Source organism: Hermetia illucens, chromosome 5 (genome assembly GCF_905115235.1).
Source record: "Hermetia illucens chromosome 5, iHerIll2.2.curated.20191125, whole genome shotgun sequence".
In the NCBI taxonomy this organism is placed as follows: domain Eukaryota; kingdom Metazoa; phylum Arthropoda; class Insecta; order Diptera; family Stratiomyidae; genus Hermetia; species Hermetia illucens.
Genome location: NC_051853.1, coordinates 113,407,984 through 113,432,857, shown reverse-complemented (window position 1 = coordinate 113,432,857; position 24,874 = coordinate 113,407,984). Strand labels below are relative to the sequence as shown.

The 24,874-nt window shown below is 41.1% G+C and overlaps 1 protein-coding gene and 1 long non-coding RNA gene across 2 annotated transcripts in view; both read right to left on the bottom strand.

The window, feature by feature from the left end:
- Positions 1-24,874, bottom strand: part of LOC119657375 (carbonic anhydrase-related protein 10) — a 402,093-nt gene that overhangs the window by 193,189 nt on the left and 184,030 nt on the right. The window lies entirely within an intron of this gene.
- LOC119657376 lies at positions 13,960-14,685 on the bottom strand. The gene is made up of 2 exons (XR_005250130.1): positions 14,195-14,685; positions 13,960-14,137 (listed from the first exon to the last, which is right to left on the bottom strand). It is a non-coding gene; the product is annotated as an uncharacterized LOC119657376 (long non-coding RNA).

Below are 24,874 nucleotides of genomic sequence, written 5' to 3'. Positions count from 1 at the left end.
TACTTTATTTAACAAATTATATTACTTTAAAATTTCTTAATTGTCATAGAAACACAGTCGGCAAAAATGGGACACCTTGTAGCGTAGGGAATATGGGGGCAACTTTGCAGCTAACATTGTTAATTAGAATCAACTGAATAAAGGACTAATATAGTTATTTCTAAATTTATCAATCGGCGGCATAATTTTACATTTTCTCCTTTATGTGAACTGCAACTGCAGTAAATAGAAATTCTGAAAAAAAAAGTTTTCAATTTCCAGATATTTCCATCGCTCAAACGATGCATTTTGCTCGGATGTGTGTAGTCTGGGCAAAATTACCCGAAAATGGATTTAAGGGAGGCTTAACTAAAGAAGCCCCACTCCAAACAATTCAGCGACAAATAAGATTTTTTTCTGCATGAGATAATGGAAAAACTTTTGAAACTCATTCTCCTGATAAAGTTAGTAAAACTGACTAAGATGACCTTGCCCGCAAGGGTATGCTTTATCACATGTCCTTATCAGCTTTGCCCAAGGGAAAAGGGATCTGTAACAGGTGAGTATCAGAGGTTCTAGTCTTCTTCAAGTTTACACAATTGCCGTCAACTCTAAGTACTTCAAAAACAAAAACGATAGTAGTCAATAGGCCCAAACACAACAGCGGAGTGACTGCGTGCGTGCGGAGTGAGAGAGCTGTCAAATGAAGTTCATTACACGGACTTGTATGAGGCAATATATAACAAGTTCGATACGCAATGCTGCACCCAAAAAAGTTCGTAAAATTGAACTTTTGCGATACGTGACAGATAATAGTTTATTGCGTTATTTGCAATATGGCGGCGCTTTTCATTTCCGATAGTTTTTGCTGAATGTAATTAATTTGAATGAATTCGTTTTGAGAACTGCGAAAAGGGCTATTTGCGTTGCAAATGCTAATTATTAATGTCACTTGCATTAGTTCCGCAGCTTCCATTCATAAAAAATAAATTTAAGGCACAGGTACGTGTACTCTTAGTGGTATTTAATTGTATGAATTTCATTACATAAAATATAGGAAGATGCATACGCTAATTGTAGAAACTTGAGGATTATGTGCAATGCCGCGATGTTGTGCGCGGACAATCGACCTGTGTGCATATGTTATGTTATGAAAAACATAAAATTAAACGCGACTGAGAGTGCACGTACCTGCGGTCCGCAGCTTCTCTCGTCCGAATTCCGCACGCAAAGTTATTTTGTTTCCCGTTTATTGAAAATAAACTTGTTGTAAATCGCAACCGATACAGCTACGATAACGAAATCCTAACAGGGTTTTTTCTTAGCCAACACAGCCTACTTCAGCTAACACGAATTTGTAGTTTGTAGTTGGTAGTTAACATCCTTAGCACGACATATATGAACTTCATAATTTTAGAACTTTGCTTCATCAATCCTTCAACATAAATGACTTTTCTATGTTAAAGGCCATTATCGCTAACCCGTCCGTTCGCTTGGGATTGATGGAACGAACTGGGATTGTTAGTAATGGTGCGATTTCCACCAAACTTGGTAAGATCATGCTCTATATTATAGCCTATATTACTGCCATTTCATGATTCTCGGACGAACTTAAGGCGGGTTTTGCAGTAGAATACTAAAAATTATAACAATATACTTTTATTAACTTTATTTGAATAGATAACGGTATGGAGGGTATCTCAGAGCGTAGGCACTGTATAATGGTGGCTTAGCTTCAGTTTGGTAGGAACGGGTCCGTGAAAGAAATGACCAATTTTCAGCCCCGCCCTCCCCTTAGTGCTTTAATAGCCAGAACTCAGACCACAATCGTACCTATCGCTTCATTTGATTTCCCACATGACTATATTAGTGAAAAGAACATACATACAGTTCTTACCTTTCCATCAATTTGGGAGTTAATCGGTGTATTCATTTCCGAGAAAAGTGCGTGTGACAGACAGATAGTAAGCTGGCTTTAATAAGGTTTTCTTTTATACAAAGTTCCTCAGGAAGAAATATAGTAGCTATAGTAGGCAGTTCTAACTTCACTTCGTGAATGAACGACCCCAGGATGCTTTGCTTTTAAATGCCTGGAAAAGGTAAAAGCTGATCCAGCCTTTAAAGTAAGAATTGCAAAGTACAAATCACGCCTGGTCTTTTCATAAGGAATTTGCTTAGATATACTTTTAAATATCCACTTAATATTTGCTAAACTTTCGCTAAGCTGCTATTGATTTAACGCCGGTATGTGTAAATGGAGCCAAGCAGCCTGAACACCGTGAACCCGGGAAAGATCAAAGCCGGCAGCAGAAGAAGGCACTGCAATAGAAGGTGAAGCACACTTGAAATGAGGACAGTATTGTCCAGAGAAATCCGATGCAGGGAAGCGGAATCTTCGGCGGAGGAAGAGGATAAACTGGTAATCTCGTTGCGCCCATATTGGGCGCATCTGTTGTAGACAACGCATTGTTGTGCTCCAGGGACGACATTCGCGCGTCCCGCCGGGAATAGGGCCGGTGCGCCGCAAGATGATCAAATTAGTGAGAGAGATTCTCAACGAAAGTAATTCCTCCCATAGGAATACGGACACGAAAGCGGGAAGGAAGAGGACGTTTGCGCAAGCTTCAGCCTCATTTCTGGTTTTCTCCAAGGATGGCAAAATATCAGAATTCAGATGCAATTCTGCTAAATCAGCAAAAATATCCTTTGTCTAAGAATGCATAAATAAGAGATCGATCAGTTGGATCGTGAAATTCTTGAAGTTCTTCGAGTTAAATAATTTCTTGAGTGTTTGAGTTCTGGTTGTATAAATTCATTGTTAATAGATAGCTATAAGAAAATTACAGTGAAAATATATTTATATTCGAAAAAATAATCTGTGTTTTTCTTGAAAAGTTCGCGGAAGAACTTAATATTTCTTTATTTTGGGTTTAACCAAAAGTGAAATCGTAATTTGCATAAGATTTTGTCAATGACATATGCGAAACTAAAGTGGCCTACAGGACTTTCTCCTCCATTCTGGAAAGGCTAAACAATATGTGAGCTTGGCATCCCTCTGCATGAATGAAAATTATTTTACATTTAGGGGAAAATACTTCAAGATAACCTCGGGTGTAACGATGGGCAATCCTCTCTCCCCACTCCTAAGTGAAATCTTCGTGGCATCACTGGAGGAGAAAATGGAGCAGGATGGATTATTGCCAAATATATGGTTGAGATACGTGGATGACATTTTGACAGTGATCCCGGACACAAGTATCCAAAATATATATAATAAATCAACACGCTACAACCTAAAACACTCATGAGATTGAAGTTAACAGCCAATTGCCTTTCTTAGATTTATTAATCAAACGTCAGAATGGACAATTTTCTTTTTCTATTTTCAGGAAACCCACCAGCGCCCAGCGTGCAATCCTGACCACTTCGTTCAATAGCTACCAGCATAAAATGGCAGCTTACGGCACGATGATCCACCGCCTCCTAATAATTCCTCTCACAGAGGAAGACTACCCGAGCGAAAAACTCTACATCATGGATACTACAAGGAAGAACGGATACACCAGCACCACCATAGACACGATTATCAGGAGACAATATAGCTACACACGAAGGTTAGAACCTAATAATCTCACTACACTGTATACCCACCAATCGATCTCTACTGCTCTAAAATGATCAAATATCACCTTTTCAAATCTGTCCAAGCACATAAAACGGACATTGAAAAGGTTTGACATACAGCTGGTAGGATCAAGTCATATCTACCAGCTAAAATCCCAGCTGGCCAGGGAAAAGGACCAAAAAACGGTAGAGGAGATGAGCGGCATATATAAAATCACTTGCTCAGATTGTCCGAAGGTGTATATCGGACAAACGAAAAGACTGGTAACTACCAGATTTAGGGAACATACAAAGGAGGCAGAGTTGGCTCTCAAGTACTACCGAAAACCTACAAAATCTATGGTGGCTAAACATATGGTAGAATGCGGCGCCGCCACCGATGATTTGAAAGTTTTAAAACAGGTCAGGAAAATTAACCAGCTGGACGCCTATGAAAGCAAAGAGAGATTCTCGACGAAAGTAATCCCTCCCATAGGAGTACGGACACGAAGGCGGGAAGGAAGAGGACGTATGCGTAAGCTGCAGCCTCATTTCTGATTTCCTCTAAGGATGGCAAAATATGAGAGGGACAATTTACCATCCTCCAGGAATCCTTACGGGAAAAATGTTGAAGACTGGAACGAAGCCAATATTTAAAAATCAAGGTTTTCCCATCTGGCGTGCACTGATGACTGCTTTAAAGTGACTCCAGCAGGTAATCCCAGCTTTGAGTTCTGGCGCTCGGCCTAAGTTCACTTTTGTGAAGACTGAACCGCCAGGGGCAGAACATGTCCGGTGTGGGTTACCTGGCCATCGAAGGAAGACAGGGGGATCAAATTCATGTTGGGTGAACAGGACCCAGGCATTGACTTCGAACACTAGAGAGTAAATTTAATGAATGCCAGGAAGGACAAATTTACAAACGTGGAGGGTTTCGGTTTGGAATACCAAGTGGACCAAAGGAGTCTGAATGTGCTCAGGGATATTCGCCCCCTGGTGCTCCACCTTTGTCTAGATAGATTGAAATTCATCTCATATCAGGTAACTGAAATATCATCTCCATTTGAGAATGAAGAAGAATGATGATCTTTGACTCACACAAAATAGAGCAAATTGTAGCGCCTTTCCACAATGGAACGGTGTGCAGAGAATAGTAGTAGTGAATCTTACCTGCTAGTAACTTCTCATACATCATTTACGGAACAGGCAGAAGAAAGGTAAGCCAGAGAAATGGATGCCAATTCGTGTGATCCGAGCTGTGCAAATCGGACACTGCAAACCAGTGATATTGCTAAGTAGAAAACATATTAAGTTTAGATCGAAAAACACAAAGGTTGGTCAAATTAAGTCGCAGCATGTCAAAGCCTTCTCCTATCTGCCCTTCATTGTTCTGATGCAAGAGCCATGGGTTCCTTTTAACACAGTTCTGTTTCCAGGACCTAAGTACAGTACCAGATTAATGACAAGATGAAAAACATCATAGTTGCCGCTGCTTATTTACTCTACGATTGTTTAAGCCCGCAATAACTAAGAGATTTGATTCTATACGCAGAATCAACTGCTTTCGAACTCCCAATGAGTTGCGATTCGAACGCTCATCACATTTGTTGGGGCAGTAGCCAATGTAATCCTAGAGGAAAGAAGCTATTTGATTTCCCCACTTCTCATGAGTGCAAACTTAGGGTGCGCCCCTGCGTTCATTGGACCGAGAAAAAGTGAAATAATTGACCTAACAATCTGTACTTAAAAGGTGTTATAGTTAATTACAGACTGACTATTTCTAGATGAAGTCTCATTCTGAGTTCACCGATATTTAGAATTCAGTCTGTAATAAAAAGACGGAACCTTAGGAAAACGGATTGGACAAACTTCAATAAACTTCTTGGTAATAAAGTGCAGATAAAGATTTCTTCGGTGTTTGAAGAGGAATTTGAGAACCAGAATTGCACACTTATAAAGTGCTATGAAGAGATTTGTCCTTTTTCTCGATATCAAAGTGCGCTGGACTCGGGAACTTCAAAACCTTTGGATATCAACCAGGCGACTTCTCAGCCGTGCTTGGAAAAACAATAAGAATGACGACTGGCTAAACTTCCTAACAGCGTGAATACAAGAAGCTCGTTAAGTGTTCCAAACGGGACGTTTTAGAGTATACTGTGAGGAACTGGAAGGCAGAAGGGAGACTTCAAGGCTGTGCAGAGAGTCCTTAAAGAGGTAAGTCGGCCAAGTTGGACTCTTTTAGAGAACCCGACAGTACCTCCACGAACCCCAGACTGGAAACAGTACAGATCTTCTTGAAAATACATCAACCGGGGGAACTGGAGAGAGAAGTAGAAGGGGGCGAGTTGGCTGTTAATCCAACTCCTTCGACACGTAAGTGTTACAAGGTAAACTATGGACAACACTGTGAAAGCGGTTGTTACCAATGAAAAGGAAAGAGCTGTCATGCTGTCGCTTGCACACTTCAAAGCATGGATGGCATGTATCCAGCAGTGCTAAAGGAAAGCATATAACACTTAGAGAGGCTGCTGAGAAATATGTCTTGCATTGGTCTACGTGCCTATTTGTTGGCAGAAGATTTTTGATTGTGCGCCTTTCCAAAAACGTTTTAATGCTGTCAGAGCGCATGATGTTGATGATACTTAAACACACTTAAGTGGATCTATGCTACGCTAACGCAGAAATTGCTGTTTGCTGTGTGGGTGTCCATCGCTACCTAATAGCAGAAGCAACGAAAGGCTGCGGCGCACTACCGCCACTTCTGTGGAGTATGTTGGCAGACTCACTACTATGCTAACGAAAAATTTGGCAATAGACGCTCAATTTTATGCTTTCCGAACGGTGCGTGGAAATATATAACTTCTCATTGATTTGATTGATAGTTGGTTTCTCAGGCATGGACTTTTAGTTAATCCAAATAAGTCAGCAATGGTGTTATTTACAAAAAGAAAGAAACTGGATGGGCTACATAAGGGGTACCATCGTTCAAGTCTCCGAAGAAGTGAAATATTTGGGAGTTACTCTAGATAAAAAACAAGTCGGAATACCGGAAGCTCGCGCTTCGGGTATAAAGGTTTTGTGTTCATCTTATGTAAGAAATTTCAACGCACATTTCTCTATCCGTATATAGCTACAAATCCAACATAATCCTTCACATTTTTCAAACTACGAGACATACGTACATATTACGCTCACCCTAAACAAACAAACTGCCTATTTCCGAATATATCCGAAAATATGCACGTATATCAATTGATCGTACCCATATTTCGGATTTACTTCTTATATCTATCTGAATTAGGTACTACCCGCAAAGTTCATTAGCACGCATATACTATATACCTACATACACACATGTCTGGTTGGAATAATTGATATTCACATACAAATGATTAAAAAACTAAAACAAAATAATCCTTTGCGACCCCATCCATAACAACTTATTTCGTTGTGGTATTGACGAAATGATATGTGATGATGACGTCATGCGGGTTGTAGAGTGCACGAAATTCACAAAAAATGGTAAAGTTTTACCCCCTATAACTTTGTTAGTAATAATTGGATTTTCTTCAAACTTCACCAAACTGTGCACTATGTTCTTCGTTATATGCATGCCAAATTTTGTACTTCTGAGATGAACATAAGGGGGGTGCCGAGTAAATTTCTAAAATGTGGAAATATACTATTATTAACTTTATTTGTGCAGATATCGGAACCGGATATATTTTGAGGCCTAGATTTCGTAGAGGTGCACCACTGTGATTTTTTTCAGATTTTTCGGTTGGATAGGTTCTGAGAACGAGACCTGTTACACTTTTTGGGGGTCATATTTTGAGCCCTCGCTCCCCTATGTTTCCCCCAATATCAAATATTGAACCAGTTTCGAAAAGTACTAATTGAGACCTTTCGTTTGATACTCCACATGGCTACATTCTGTGAAAAAAAAAAATTTGCACCCTCCATTCACATGTATGGGGAGCCGCCCCTTAAACTTAACTCAAGATGGCGCCACTTACTGCATGTAAAGGGAACACCAGATTACATACTCTTACCAATTTTCGTGATAATCGGTCTAACCGTTTCCGAGTAAATCGGGTGTGACAGACAGACAGACAGACAGACAGACAGACAGACAGACAGACAGACAGACGGACAGACAGACACTGTCGATATCCCTCGACCGCAGTGCCTCGGTGGTGGACAACTTGGCCACCGTGGCATATAATGCTACAAGTGATTTGGATCTGGAGAAGGAAGTATTCAAGCGAAGTACGACCTTACCGAGAACACCAATAACAAGACCAAACAAAGATGAACTGAAGGCAGATCCTTGGACGATAAAAACCGTGACAACACCCACCGCATATGTTCAAGATGCTCGACAGCAGGAGGTGCTCCAGGAACAAGGAAGAGACCCATTCAAAAGAAGCTCATCAACTTTGAGATCTCCACCAATGCCAAAAACGATGAAGGACAAGGTACAGGCAAGGTCAATAAACGCCAAAAGTGAAGGACAGTGCAAAAGGGGTAACCCTGCCGGGACTTATAGAGAACAGAGTCCCGATCTGGAGGAATTGCCCTTCACCCAGCTTGGGGCAAAAATAGTTGAGCTGTGTGTGCACAACGTGCACCAAGCCATAAAGAATATGGTGAGGGCTATTAGAGTTCTCTATAATAGATCACAGATGGAGGAAAAGAATAATAAGGACACGCCGAACCCCGCTGTGCCAACAGTATCACAAGCGACCCAAGTGACGCCTAACCGTACTACCATCGAATTTCAGCGAAATAAGCGAGTACGTGAAAAAGAGGGAGATCCTGTAAATAATCAGCAGGCGCCTAAGAGAAAAAAAGGCGGACAGGACATCCTGAAAACCAACACGAACAGGTCAGAAGGAGGAAACCGTACAGCGAATCTAGGAAACTCGACCAGCGTTGCGAAGCCCAAGACCAGCGAAAACGATGGATGGACTAAAGTTACCAACAAAAAAGCGGAACGAAAAGCAAAAGTGCGAACTCGTCCAGATGTAATTGCTATCTCCAGTAAGGACAATCTGTCCTACGCGGATATACTCAAAAAGGTCAAAGCTGATCCCGACCTAAAAGATCTGAGCGGAAATGTAAACCGAATCCGAAGAACCCAGAAAGGGGATCTCATGTTCGAGCTGAAAAGATCCAGCGTGGGCAAAACTGATGACTTTCGCACTCAAGTGAAAAACTCACTTGGGGAGAATGCCGCAGTGCGTGCCCAAAAACATGAGATTTATATACAATGTAAGGATCTCGATGAAGTAACATCGAAAGAAGAAATTTGTACTGCTCTGAAGGAGCAATTCAAGTTGAAAGAACTCACCGAGGAGTCAAACGGCCACAATACGAGTACCAGCGGAGGCAGCACAGATGTTGTTGGCTGCCGGAAGGGTTCGGATTGGATGGGTTGTCTGCCGGTTAAGGGAACAAATTTCACTGAAGAGGTGCTTTAAATGCCTTATGTTTGGGCACTTCGCGAAGGCATGCACCAGCAGCATTGATCGATCCGATCGATGCAGAAGGTGTGGGGAGAAAGGTCATATTGCCAGAGAGTGCAATAGGGACCCCAAATGCCTATTGTCCGAAGTAAAAGAGGGACAGGATAACCGGCATATTGCCGGAAGTGGTAAATGTCCGGAATTTAGGAAGGCGCTCACTGCAATGAGAAAATGAGGTTTATCCAAATAAACCTCAATCATTGCAGGGTCGCTCAGGATTTACTTGAGCAGGCCACGTTCGAATCTGAGATGGAAATCGCCATCATAAGCGAACCGTATAGACACCGTCACGGTGGCATATGGGTCAAAGATTCGACTGGTGGAGCGGCGATATGGGCTTGCGGTCGACAGGCCATACAATGTACTGCAAGTCAAGTAGGCAGTGGCTTCGTGTGGGCGAAAATAAGTGGTGTATATGTATACAGTTGCTACGCCCCACCAAGTTTGACACTGTCTGAATTCGAGCAAATGCTTGATAATCTTGTTCTCGACGCAGGGAGGGGACGTAGTCCAAAGGTGATTGCTGGTGATTTCAATGCTTGGGCCCTAGAGTGGGGTAGTAGGGAACCAAATGCTAGGGGGCGCAGTTTATTAGAAGCTTTTGCGCAGATGGACATGGTTTTGGCCAACGAAGGTGCTGTAAACACCTTCCAGAAAGGGGGGTCAGGCTCGGTTGTAGACCTAACCTTTGTCAGCCCTTCGCTGGCGCGTGGTATGTCCTGGGGCGTCAGTGAACGCTACACCCACAGCGATCACCAGGCAATCTTATTTGAAACATGTGTCGAGCCACAGGCCAAAGAGCTATCATGCCCGAAACCGAGAAAGATTTCAGGCTGGTCTGCAAAATCTTTGGATGAGGAGACCTTCATAGACGTGTGGTTAGATCAGCCTGATAAAGCAGGCACCTCTATGGAAAGAGCCGTCCATCTGGCTCACTGCATTGCCAAAGCGTGTGACGCGTCCATGCCTAGAACGTGTTCATTCCCCAATAGAAGACCAAACTACTGGTGGAATGATGAACTGACCGGCCTTCGATCAGCCTGCCATCGAGCCAGAAGAGTGGCTCAGAGGGCGATAGGTAGAGTCGAACAAGGACAAAAAGAGCTCGCCTATAAGGCAGCCCGCAAAAACCTCAAGCTCGCCATCCAGCGAAGCAAGAGGGAGTGCTTTAAGGAGCTCTGCTCAGAAACGAACATAAACCCGTGGGGGAATGCCTACAGAATCGTGATGGGACGATTCAGAGGCCGTTCATCTCCGCAGATCACGTGCCCCACCCTCTTGCTAAAAATCATCCAGGGGTTATTCCCCCAGCAAGAGGAGAGCACCGACACATTCCAACCATCTCTAAATGTGGCGGCAATTCCACCAGTCACCAGAGACGAGCTGTTGGATATCTGCGGTAGAATAGGAGACAACAAAGCGCCGGGCCTGGACGGAGTACCGAATAAGGCCCTTGAGCTTGCCGTGAAATCCAGACCGGACATGTTTGCTGAGTTGTTCGAAGCGTGCATGTCCGAGGGGATATTTCCAGTGGCATGGAAGCGGCAAAAGTTGGTACTTCTGCCTAAACCAGGTAAACCTCCAGGTGAACCATCCTCATATCGACCCATATGTCTCCTGGACACGGTGGGGAAAATGCTAGAGCGGGTAATCTATAATAGATTACTCCCGGTTGTTGAGAGCCAAGGCGGCCTTTCGGATCAGCAGTATGGGTTCCGTAAAGCCAGATTAACCATTGATGCCATCAAATTGGTTACTGGCCTGGCCAAAGATGCAATTCACGGAAAGGGTAGTACCAGCAAATATTGCGTGGTAGTAACCCTGGATGTGAAAAATGCATTCAATTCGGCCAATTGGAATCTAATACGGAAATCTTTAGCGAAGGTTGGTATTCCCGCCTATCTCGCTGCTATCGTCGATAGTTATTTAACTGAAAGGAGGCTCTGGTATGACACCGATGACGGACCGCAGGAGTACGTTGTTTCCGCGGGTGTCCCGCAGGGCTCCGTATTGGGCCCACTACTGTGGAACATCATGTACAACGATGTATTTAATCTTCCCCTTCCGGGGGAAGCCACAGTTATACTCAAGTGAGGCAATCGGTGCTGTTAAAAGTTGGCTAAAGAGCTCTGGTCTGACACTTGCGGAGGAAAAAATGGAAGCGGTCCTCATCACGAAGCGCCGGAAGAGAAATTACGCCTGTATTAGAATCGGGAATCATATCGTCACTTCCAAGCCGACCATCAAATACTTGGGAGCGGTGATAGACAGGAAGCTTAGCTATAAGCAACATGTGCGGTATGTTTGCGATAAATCATCCACTGCAAGCATGGCCCTGGCAAGGATGATGCCGAACATTGGAGGGCCACGGTATACCTCTAGGTTACTTATAGCCAGGGTGGTGACCTCGATCATGCTCTATGCAACCCCAGTTTGGAGGGAGGCGTTGTGGATGTCAGGGAACGCTACCAAGCTGAGTTCAGTCTACAGGAGGACAGCCCTGAGTGTATGCTCTGCCTTCAGGACTGTCTCAGATGATGCAGCATTCGTCATCTCTGGAATGATGCCGATTGACATCTTGGCAGATGAGATGGCGAACATATACAATGCAAAGCCAACCTCTTCCTCATCGCGGACGAGGAAGACGGAAAGGGAGAGATCCATAAATAGATGGCAAGAGCGGTGGGAACGCTCGGGAAAGGGCCGGTGGACGCACAGGCTCATTTCTGCCATCAAGGAGTGGTTGGAGAGACGACACGGTGAGATTAATTATAATCTCACACAGTTTCTCACGGGGCACGGAGGATATCTCCAATACCTTCACAGGTTTAAATTGGAGACCTCACCCGATTGTCCGAATTGCAATGGAGTCCCAGAGGACCCAGAGCATGTATTCTTCCACTGTCCAAGATTTGTGGAAGAAAGGAGGAATCTAGAGGAGACTCTAGGGGGGGTGCTGGTACCAGAAAATCTGGTGCCGAAAATGCTAGCACATCAAGAGAATTGGGATGCGGTAAACTCCATGATCGTATCTATCCAAAATAAACTGCGAAAAGCAGAGGAGAGGAGAAAAACGCGGTCACGTGCGCCGCGTATAGAAGAAAGGCGACAAAGCTAGAGTGAGCTGACTCCGCCCCGTGATGTAATACCTTATGGTGGTTCCGCGGGGCAGGGAGGGAGTCGGGGGTGGTTTTAGTGGGTAAAAATCCCACACGCTGGTGTGTCCAGACCAGTGTCTTTTTGAAGATTTCCACCTCCTCAACAAAAAAAAAAAAAAAGACAGACACCGTCTGGATTCTAATAAGGTTTTGTTTCACACAAAACCTTAAAAAGGTTCTTTAAGCAAACATGTAGATGAAAAATTCAAACGAGCTGTCACAGACGGGCCTTTGCCTTTTCATGGGGACTGAGCCCCATCAGTATCAGTAGTACTGTCTAAGGCTATCATATAAAGGCAGTTTCATAATTTTTTCAGATTTTTCGGTTAGGCAGTTTCTGAGAATGGGTCCATTAAAGAAGGTTATGATCTTCGACTCACGTCTCGCTGAGTCGAATATGTATCGTGGTATTCGTGCCTTCGAGATTGTGCAGGTGTTTATTGCTTCAATTTTCGACTCTTCTGAGTCGGCTCGGCTCTTTTGTAATGAGTGCCACACTTACATCAATGGGTTGGGTATCACAATTGAATTTCCAATTTCACCCTCTACCCCGTCTCAATATTTTGCAATCATAGCTTTAATGTCGTTCATATGACTCTTATTTGATTTCGAACTGATTTAGTAATTACGTAAGCTTCAAAAGAATATATATTATATATATATATGTACGCGCAAGTCGACGGTTTCGCAAATTCGGCTCGTTAGGCACACTGCACCTAACTAGACGCGAGCATGAAAATGTGGGAACATTGCATTGCAATAATAAAATGCAAATGGGTGAATGAAATTAAACTAATATGACGAATAATTATAAAACGATAATTTTATTATAGTGAAGTGCGGAAGGGATAAGTTTACTAAAAATGACCGCGCGGGAGATTTTGTAAATGATATGTGCGAAGCTAAAGTGACCTAAAGCCGATAGGACACTTCAGTTGAACTGTACTTGAAAATTGGAAATGGCTGCCCTTTGTGGTTGATCATTAGCGAACTCGGATTGTCATTATGGTCGTCCACTGCATTCAGTGGAAAACACAGAATCAGCGCACTCCATGGACTTCATGAACAAAAAATATAGACACACGCGGAGCTTACCAAGAACGAAGGTAGCAAGCGGACTGCTAATTCGCATGTTTTGTTATATTCATTATAATAACAAAATTGTTTTGACGTTAGATCAACCTTTATTAACCTCATTTATAATATTTATTTTTTTTTATATATTACACATGTATATGAGATGAATAAAAAATTTACTCTTTTCCATGGATCGTATTTTGCCGGCAATCGAGTACACCACACAACTTTCAGATTTTCTTCATGAAAATATTCTGAGTCCAAATTGAAGAATCATGGTTTAGCCTCTACATATTCGTTTGTACACTCACGGTGTTTTACTATCATAGAATGGATCCTATTGCATTTTTATCGTAGTGATTCTAATTACTGGAATCTACTAGAAAGCCCGATACCAAAAAAAGACACATGCATCAAATATTTGGTTACAGCGCCACCAGATACATAAAATGTGGTCTAGATGGAAGGGGACTATGATAGGATAACGTATGCACACCACTAATAATACTATAACATTATATTTTGCAGAGATTCATCTTCAGAACTTTCTTTTGTGTGAGATTCACCTGACTATAGTTGGAAGACCAAATTCGTAAACGCTTTTCTCGCATACCGAACATTCTACTGCTAATTTTATTTTCTTAAACAAACAACGACACTTTCCTTAGAATATTTGTACACATGGATGGTGCAAAGGGCGAAACTTGCAGCGCTGGAGGCCAATAGATCGCATAGGGCCTGGTGCATTTCCTGCTAGCTTCACGCATATCTAGTCAATCAGGCTCGATTTACCTGGCCAGAAACGAAATTATAAAATTAAAATTTCCCTGAAATGGATTGGCTCACTACTTTCCGACACCTGCCATCATGACCGATGAAACACCTTCTTTGAGTCCTGAAAAGTAAGTAATCAATATGTGTCCCGTTTGAAAAAGAAGAAGCGCCATCTTCTTGTGTTTGAGTCGTAGGCACTAGGGTGCTAGTCGGAACTCCGTTTGAAATTCCACAGAGAATGATAAAAAGAATTGAAAAGATTAGACTGAAATTTCCTTTCATTTCCACCAAATACTACAAAGACTTTACACTAGCAATGAAGGTGGTATACTGACGATGCTGTTGAGATTAATATAACTGGCAAAGGTTAACATCTTGGCCGTTATTGTGAAAATTATCGGAGGCAAACTGCTCTTATCAATTTAACCCCTTGAAATTATCATGCGTTGTTTATGATCAATAGATTTTCTTTGTGTTGTGCTTTCCTGATTGCGCTGAACTAGAACTGTTCCAATGCAACTGCATAAATTTGCTGGTTTCGATTAATGACTAAATGCATTAACGGAATGGATGTTTCTACAAATGAGACCTTTTCAGCCTTTTCGCAATTTATATACTTACACTAGTGGTAATTCACATAAACTCACTGACTAAAATTGCCGTTTTTTATTTATTAAAATCGATTCACCGTCTGTCTGTGTGTCTGTCTGCCTATCTGTCACACGCAATTTTCTCAAAAACGACTAAACCGGTCCGAACGAAATTCGGTGGACAGATGGGAACTATGAAATCCCATGCAAACAGTGAGTGACATAAATTTAGGTGGAGTTTAAAGGGGGGCTCCCCAGACATGCAAAGGGTGGATTTAAAAAAAAATTTCACCGGATATAGTAGTGTAGGCCATACGTCCAAATGATTTGTACTTTTCGAAACTGATATTAGTTTTGGCGTGAATTGCAAAGTGCGTGTGTAAAGAGTGAAAATGTACGCACTTAAAGTGAGACAGGACTCATTTTCGGAAACTATCCATCCCAAAAATCCGAAAAAAATCAGAAAAGTGCGCTTAGATGGAATCTAGGCATCAAAATATGTCCCATTCCGATATCTGCTCAAATAAACTTCCAACAGTATGTTACCAACTTTTAGAAATTTACTGAACACCCCCCTTAAATTCACCCTAGAACTACCAAATTTCGCGTCAGCATAGCGGACCACATTTTGCATACACGTTTTATGGAAATCTGGCCATTAACACCAAAGTTATAGCAGTTCAAATCTAGCAATTTCGCGCGAATTTACTGCTCATGCCAAGTTTCATGAAAATCTGACAAATAATGTCAAGGTTATAGCAGTTCACACTTATCAATTTCGTGCGAATTAACAGCATCTAGCCATACAAATTAACGAGAATAATTGACATTCGAGTGAAATATTAAAATTCCAATCATGAAGAATCTATTTCTCCCCAGCCCTTTTTTATATATGATGTCGGATAAATTCTTCGCATTTACTAATCATATTAAACTCAGAATGTGAAGCGTATAAGGTTGACTATTATCAATACAGGGCTTTCCATCAAATGTTTTATTTAAATTGCTTTCTAAAAAAATATAGATCAACGAATTTTTAGCTATGTGACATGGAGCTGTCATGCGCTCGTCGCTTCTCACATCTTTTTCTTTTTCTTCACAAGCGGGGTCGGCCCGTCGTGATGGGTTTCCCCTTTTTATTTTATCAAATGCCTGATCCGGATGTAGTCGCGAGGCTTTTAAATCTCCATCCGTTGTATCAAGCCACCATTGTTTCAGCCTGGTCGCTTCCCATTGACTTCGAGTTCAGACCAATATTGGTAAGTGAATTCTCGTTAGCGGGAATCACGTAACTACACCATCGAAAACGCCTCTCTCGCAGTTTTCCTACGATCTATGCAACCCCATATCGATCGCGAATATTCTCATTTCGGATGTGATCCAAATGTGTCACGCCGCAAGTACAATGGAACATCTTAGTCCTCATTACCGCAAAACGCCGTTCATTGTCTTTTATAGTAGGCCAACACTCAGAAGTATAGAGGTACATCGATCATAAAGAACACCGGTTGTGGAGTGCCACTTCATTCAGTTTGCCTGTAGTAGCATTGAATCGAGATATGTAAATCGCTTAGTTCTGGGCAGGTCACCGCCTTATTACCATAATTCAGGCAGGGTTTTTTTCAAGCGTTTACTATAGAATAGACGTTATGATGATTCAAAGTTTGACACATAGACCTGCTTTTTATAGCAAATCTGGACGATCCCTATTTCCGTCGACATTAATTTTTCCTTCGTAGCTAGTCTGACTATCTTCTGTTTCTGTTTAGTAGTAACTAATGAGTGGTTAGAGCACAAGGCTGTCGTACGGAAGGTCGCGTTTCAAATCCCACTCGTGACAGTGGAACTTGTATCGTGATTTGATGTCGGATACCAATCGACTCAGCTGTGAACGGGTACCTGAGTCAAATGAGGGAAATAATCTCGGGCGAGCGCAATACTGACCATTTTGTTTCCTACAGTGTTACTGTAGTGCACTGTTACGTCTTGAATGAAGTGTGTTAAAACACTTCAAGGCCCTGATATAGTAGGAGTAACTATGGTATTGTTTTAAAATTTTACGCGTTTGCTACTTTTCAATTTCTTCCTTTTGTTCAAAATACAACCGGAACAACCGTTGAAAGCTCACCAAAAGTATTTATGTTTTTTATCACCTTAAATAATATTTTTATTTACCCTATGTAACTAATATTTTCCAGCAGTGGTCAGACAAAATTGCCGAATTTATGTAAACTGTCATGTCGCAATATTGGAAAAAGCAGCGATTAACTTAATTTTTGCTGGATCAAGGCACGTACAAGTTATAAACGTTACTTTTCTAATAAGGTTTTGTTTCACACAAAGGTGTTGTTTCACATTTGGTTTTGTTTCACACAAAACCTTATTAGGATCGAATCAATATCTGCCGATCCGTTTGTCTGACAGTCGCACTCGATTTATTCGCAAATGGCTGAAGTTATTGTCACAAAATCTGGTGAGAACGTGTGGTCTATAAATCCCTTTACATACAACGACTGGCATCAATTTGCACTGGGTTTAAGGGGAGCTTCTACATGCGAAAGCGGAATGTAAGTTTTTTTTTTCAGAATGTGTTCAAGTCACCTCATTTACTTCTTTTAGAAAATGATCTTACTTTTGATACTTTTGAACTTTCCTGTATCTTTGTTTGGTTCAGACAGGGAACATTTGGTCCGTCCAGCATCATTAAGGATACCTGTCATTATGGGAGGTTTGTTCCCAGATTTTGACAGCAGCATCAGCCAATGCTGCCGACACCTCAATTGCTGGTTCCGATCCGAGCATGGAGAAAGTTGAAGCTTCGTTTGCTATGGCATCCGAGATTTCATTTCTCCCTACACCACAATAACCAGGCACCAAGGTAAATGCACCGTATTGAATCTAGAAACAAAATTCAATCAGTTTCTACATTCCTGAACGATTTTTGAAGTGATCAAAGTACAACTCAATGCCCTCAATGCAGCTTGACTATCGCTATAGATTGCTTTGCGCCTACCCTTCAACCGCTCGTCAATCATCCAGGTTACCACTGTGAGGATCGCATGCAATTCAGTCTGAAAGACCGTTATGTATTGTCCCAAAAGAAAAGCCCACTTTTCGTTTTCATTCGAGAGGTAGACTCCTGCTCCAGAACCATTTTCTGTTTTTGATCCATCGGTGTAGATGATTCTTCTGGTTCGTATCAGTTTTCTGTTCGTTTCAAAACAACATCACATCTTGTACGAAACAGATGTACGGGGATCTGAAAATCGGAATGCATTCTACAAACTAATGACTCCTCCAATTCTCTGCGCCCCCCTCCCTTAAATTGAGTAATGTATTCACATCTGCGACGATGTGGTGTTCATGGCACCGGTGATACCCAGACACACAGTTCTTTCCATTGTGGCAAGTTTACAGCAAAAACTCTTTTATTTCACCTTAACCCACCACACTACGGATATATAAACGAACATCGGCCTAATGATGGCACCATATATCTACATTACTACCTGGGGCCTAAGCCCCCATGTCGAAGCAATGGTCCGCCTACACAGCCCATAAGTTATGAGAGTTCGTTTCATATTTATCTCTACATGTTTGTTCCAAATAAGTTTCTTATCTGGAATAACTCACAGACATTACACTTCTTCGAAAAGTTGAAGGGTTGTACTCCTCATCTCTGGAAGGCACAGACCATTCAGTATGCCCTTTTTTTGTTTCATTTGAAATTTAAGTTTATTGAAAGCCCATGACTGAGGCACCAATTATCAATCAAATCAAAACCGCTTTGTACATTTCGACAAACCATTCCGAGACCTCGGCCAACAGCCACGTCATCCGCATAAGCTTGAACGTTTATTGGCAGATTTTACGGTTTGTATAGTAGTGAGTTGATCAGCATAATCCATAGAAGTGACGATAGCACAGCTCCTTGAGGGAAGCCTTTCGTCGCTTCCTTTGTTATCCGTTGCGATCGGCACCCACTTCAGCACACAACAATCTCTGCGTTAGCATAGCATAGGTCCACTTTATTAGAGTTTCGTCAACATCAGACATTTCAGCTAAAATACTGTTAGGCTGATTTGCCTGAAGTTCTTTGGATAGTCATCTTTCCCAGGCTTTGGTGTGATGACTGCCTTCACCTTCTGCCAAGAGGAAGGGACGTAGCCCAGTGCAAGACATCCTCGAAACATATTTCTTCACCTTCCAGTTCCTTATAGTATGCTCTAGAAGAGTCTGGTGTCGAACGTTTTACGAACCTCTTATATTCACGCTGTGAGTTCTGGAAGTTTAGCCAGTTTCCATCTTTATTTCTTTTGCAAGCACAATTTAAAAGTCGTCTGGTTGATTTCCTGAATCTCTCTCCTTCTCGGTTCCATCATGGAACCGTTTTACCAAGCTGACCTCCGGAAATAGGACAAGCCTCTTCAAAGCAATTTAAAAGTGTGCGATTTAGAGTTTCCAATTGATCTTCTATCGCCAAAGGAGTCCTCAGCCGCCAAGGGAGCTCAACTTTGTCGCCAAGAAGTTCATTGAACTTCGTCCAATCCATTTTCCTAGGATTCCAGTTTTGTTTTACAAGCTGTTCACCTGCAATGGTAGACCAAATTCTAAGTAATGGTCCACACCACAAGTATGACGTAATTACAATACAATTCACGTCAAATAAAGTGAATTCATCTAATTGCGGAACTCATCTGGAATTGCAGATTGAAATATATCAACGACTATTTTGCATTTTTAGGTGAATATCTCAAAATGAATACGTAACATTTATGCGCGAAGCGCCTAGCGTCCGATATTTCGACTTGTTTTCAATATTGTTCACTGCAGCTTAACTACGAAAATAAAGTCTAGTTTTTGAGGGAAAAATTTGAAAAATTATCATTATTTTTGTTACTTGGTCAACTGTGTTCAAGTGGATTGTTGCTAGTGTACATGCATTTAGTAGTATGGCATGCAAGATCTCCTTTCTAAACTGCACTTCCTTTTCAAACAGCAGTTCAAATTCATTTCAACACGCTAGTAAAAATCGGTTTAAAGCACGGTACAATTTTTCTCTCCTTAATCAGGAAACAAAATTAGTCTTCAATGTACATCAAAGCAATCTTTTCGTTTCATTCAAAAAGTTCAACGCTGCAAGCACATATCAAAATGGAATACAGGAACAAGGATTACAACCTTTACATCAAATTGAAAAAGTTTATAGTCACTATTACCGACAACATCAGATTCTTGAAACTATGTCTTTAAGCCAACATCACGCCAAAAAGCCAAGCCAAGATCATTAATAATAATACTCTTTTTACAGGAAAATAGATAATACAACTCTCCAGGGATTCACCATGGTCAACAGTCTCGAGGACAAACCATATGTGAAAGCTCTGTTTCCTAGCATCCCTGTAAGGGAGGCGCTCTCCTATCTGGAAGAAGACCACCTCCAAGGAAAAGGTCCACCGGAGTGGAAAAAGGGTCTAGATTCTACAGGACAACTTCAGGAGTTGCATTGGTAACCCCTTTTTTCCACTACTCAAGGAAATCTTCACGAAAAAAATGGAAGAGAGGACGGAAAAAGGCGTATTAATCCCTCCATTTTGAGTAAGATATGTGGAAACCTCCATGTTGGCATCCACAGAAAGACTACCTGCACAATGAAGGCGGAAGTGGACCACAACCTGCTTTTTTGAATGTTAAAATAATAAACATGGACGGAAAAATGGAGTTTGACACCCATAGAAAAACTACTCATTATGGATATTTCTGCATTGATTCAGGAACTTATACAAGATAAAACGAAACAAGATTAACAACGATCGCATCACCGGCTCTAAAAGGAAACATATATAATAGCCAATTTTCTTGCAAATAATACTAGTCTAGAAATATATTTTTTTTTAAAAGTTTTGTGTGAAACAAAACCTTATCAAAATTGAATCAATACCTGACGGTCTATCACACCAGATTTATTCGAAAACGGCTAAACCTATTATCACGATATCTGGTGAGAATGTGTGGTCCGTGAATCTCTTTAGATATAGCAAGTGGAGCCATTTACTGTTGAGTTTGCATACATACGACAGGGTGGGTATTAAACAAACAGACTTAATTAGTACTTTTTGCTATTAGTTCTATTTTTAATATTAGGTGAAGAATAGTGGAGCGAGGGCTCAAAATGTGGGCCCCAAAAAAGAGGTCACGTTTTCAAAACTTAACAACCGAAAAATCTGAAATAAATTGCAATGGTATGTTTATGCAAAATCGAGGCCTCAAAATGAATCCTGTCCCAATATTTGCCTATATAAATTTGATAAGGGTGTATTACCATATTTTAAGATTTTCCCCGAAAACTCCCCTTGAGTTTATCCTAGGAGTACAGAATTTGCCACCAGTACGGAATTAATTCACAACCTTTCTACGGAACATAATATTTCACCTGCAGAGGCAACATACGCATTGGGGATGCTTTCAATATTATACTAGCGCATTCTTTTCTCTAAACAACTACCAAAGCAAGAGGCATATAGTTGGAAAACTGTGGGTTGCCCAAGTAAGTTTTACCTGGTTAAAATGAATTACATTTTCAACTATGCCAGTAACCAGCGTTACGTAATCAGTTATTTTTTTGCATTTATCGAAGTGTCATATCCTCACCAATTGGAAACAATCCATTATACAGGGTGCCCCGTTTATGATGGTACAAATTTTGACAGTGGATAGTACCACTTGTTTGAGGAAAATTGGTCCATAGAATGGGTACTTTATCTTTTATCGTTAAAGAGTTACTCCATTTTGGGTGAATAGTGTCAAAAAGTTTGACTTTACAATTCCCCACTCCCGGAATCATTTAATTTCGGATTTTACTATTTTTGGAAACTACATGAAATTTCTTATTAATTTATATTTTTTCAATTGGAATGATTATCGCGACTTCAAAGATATAAATGTTGGAAGTTTAAAGAAATCTCGAAATCGATTGGTATAATACTTACAAACCTGTAAATTTGACAAAAGTTGCGTCATTATGTTAACTTTCAAATGACATCTAAGAGTGGAAAATTTAGGAATATTACGCTTCAAATGCGAGAGAACGTGGTCTTAATATGGAGCAAATTCGCTTAAATATGGTTGTTCTGGTATTTTGTCACATTTATTTTCCATTGTTCGCGTTTGAAACTACCATATTTAAGTGAATTTGTCGTCTATAACGAAATGGTGAAGGTTTCCGAAGTCTAAAAAAAATTTGTGGTTTTTACGGTCAGAAAGTGCATGCCTCCCAACATATGTCCAAGCCAGGAGATGTGAATATCATATCAAGGCATTTAATGTCACTTTTAGGAAGCCTCTTCTGGACTACTTTCGAATGCTGAAGAAGCCTCTTTCTCATGTGTATGAGGGCGTGGCTAGCGGATACAGATGCATTCCGGCACGGTTTCCAAGGTACCATAGCACACTGCCGCAAGGGGGAGGGGTGGTAACATCTTATCCCGCTCAACAGCAGAATGAAATTATGATAAGCCGGGAACACTTTACCACTACGGGACATTAAGTTCCCGGCTAAATGGCTATTAGTCTCAGTGAAGTTTACCCCGCCTAGGCCCTGTGATCCACACGATTACAGTAACTTGCTTACTCATGCCATCATTAGCTGTCGCATACCCAGAAATAGTCAACGCTACCTGCACCGTTTTGGAATTTGATACTTTTGATCTATGAATATAATTCCGACGCCTACACGAGTTCACTGTGGAAAGGTCCTTCCTTTCCTTCCAAGCCTATCTGTCTGATTAATAACAGGCAATATATATGGAATCGATTAAAGTTATTGCCACGAAATTTTCGGCAGTGTCGGTACTATTATCCTACACATATAGAGGCTTTGAGTTCAAGGAGAGCCATACATGCAAACGGAATGTGTAATTTTTTCCAGATATTGTCACATGAGACATCAAATAAAATATTTGGTTAAGGGGGGAATTCGGTAGTCAAAATGTGTTCATTTTAAATAAAGCGAAATCTGGGATCTAAGTGGAAAATCTCACAAAAAAATCACGATATCCTTATATGAACAAATGTGTTCAACATGTACTTATTTATTTTTGCTTCAGTCACTTACAACTGAGCCAAAATTTTATTATTATAGAATGAACTTAAGGAGGGTTTCTAGTCAAGTTCCAAAAATATACTAATATACTATTATTAACTTTACACTGTACTGTACTGTAGAAAAAAACCTTTTAAGAATAGAATTATTATCAGAAACGATCTTACCGATTCAAACAAGATTTGGCGAGAAGGTGGGCATTATGAACACCCACATAAATTAAAATTAAAAAATTACATTGATGAATTTTGAACATTAGTCGGAGGGGGTCCCCATATACCTAAAAGGGTGCAAAATGTTTTTACACTGAATATGGTTATGTGGGGTATCGAATGCAAAAGTCTCGATTAGCACAAACCGAATATTAGTTTCAACACTGGTTACTAAGGCAAGAGGTGTATGGGCCCGAAAAGGTCAATTACTTGAAGGCCCATTTTCAGAAACTACTAAAGCAAAATATCTGAAAAAAATCATGGTCTCAAAATATTCCTCGTTGCGATATTTGTTCTAATCAAGTTAATAGTATAGTAGTATATTATTATATTTCGAAAAATTGCTGCGAACAGCCCCTCCCCCTCTTATGTTCATCTTAGATCCGCAAATTTTGCATTTGGTAGGTAGTACCATATTGGAAAGTTTGGGGGAAATCCTACTACTGTTAATAAAGTTAAAGCAGATCATAGTTCACCTTAAATGACTACTGACCACAAGATGAAATGTCAGAACCACAGCGGGGTATATTCAAAATACATACTCTACGAGCTATGTATAATTGGGGCCATCGTGTTCCCATATATTCTTACAGAAAATATCAAAAAGAAAAGCCTTCATACCTGAAGCACCGAGCTTCCCATTTTCGAATTGTTTTCAGATTTTTCAGTCAAGTAGTTTTTGAGAATGTAAATTAAGTGATAACTTTCTAGCGACTTCAATACTCAACCTCCCTTTATAAACAGTATACCGATTACCACCTATTCTGGAAACTACTAATCGACGCCTCTCGATTGGTACTTCAACTGGCTATATTCGAAGGAAGAAGGTTAACACCCTTCACTTTTTAGATGCACACATAAGACCGAGAACAAGTCAAACAACAGCAACTTTCTAGACAGACCGACAGTAAATCGAATTTGATAATAAAAAATTAAAAAAGCTAAAATAAAATTGCTCCCTTTCTGAAAGTAAATTATCTCCACAACTATTAATCTCGATGACTGGAGAACTCCGCTTTCCTGCTAAAGCTGATTGCTAATATAAGACAATATTTTGTAATGTCATGTTACATTGCTCAGTAATTTACAACTTTGTGGTGGTGGTCAAAGGGTAGTATAGGTCCCAGTGCGAAACGTGGATTGGTACCCACGATGGAGCATAAAACCTGGGAAATGCCTGCTGAACCAACACCAACAGCTCTACTACCAAACCCTATCTCCTCCTCCACGTGGTGACCGCTGGGAGCTCTTTCTTAACGAAAAACTGCAGACGGAGAAGGATGAAGGCCAGTCTCCCGCGCCTAAAAACGGGACAAACTGTATCAACTGGTCCTCCAGGTTGGGGGTTGGGTAGGGCTGACAACCCTTCATGGAAAACCGATGTTACGGAGCCACGAAAGGAGCCTCGGACAGGATGGACTTTAAAACGACGGACTCGGTAACGATAACGGAATAACGATTCGCGCATTTTCTCATGGAACGTGCGCTCCTTGTACAGAGATGAAGCTGATGAGCAGTTAGCCGATACCCTGTCCCAATATAGGGCTGATATAACAGCGTTACAAAAGATGCGATGGACAGGGACCGGTTTCTTGGAGAAGAGCCGCTACACCAGATATTATAGCGGTCATCCAGTAAACCATGTGCTCGGAGTAGGTTTCTTAGTCACCCAAAAAGTGAAACCTGCTGTTATCGGATTTGAAAACATAAGCGAACGGCTATGCACTCTGCACTATGCGAGGCAAGTTTAGAAATATAAGCCTCATTAACGTTCACGCGCCACAAAGGAGACTGCAGAGTCGGAGAAGGATACCTTCTACGAGGCAGTAGAACGAACCCTCGAAGCCTGTCC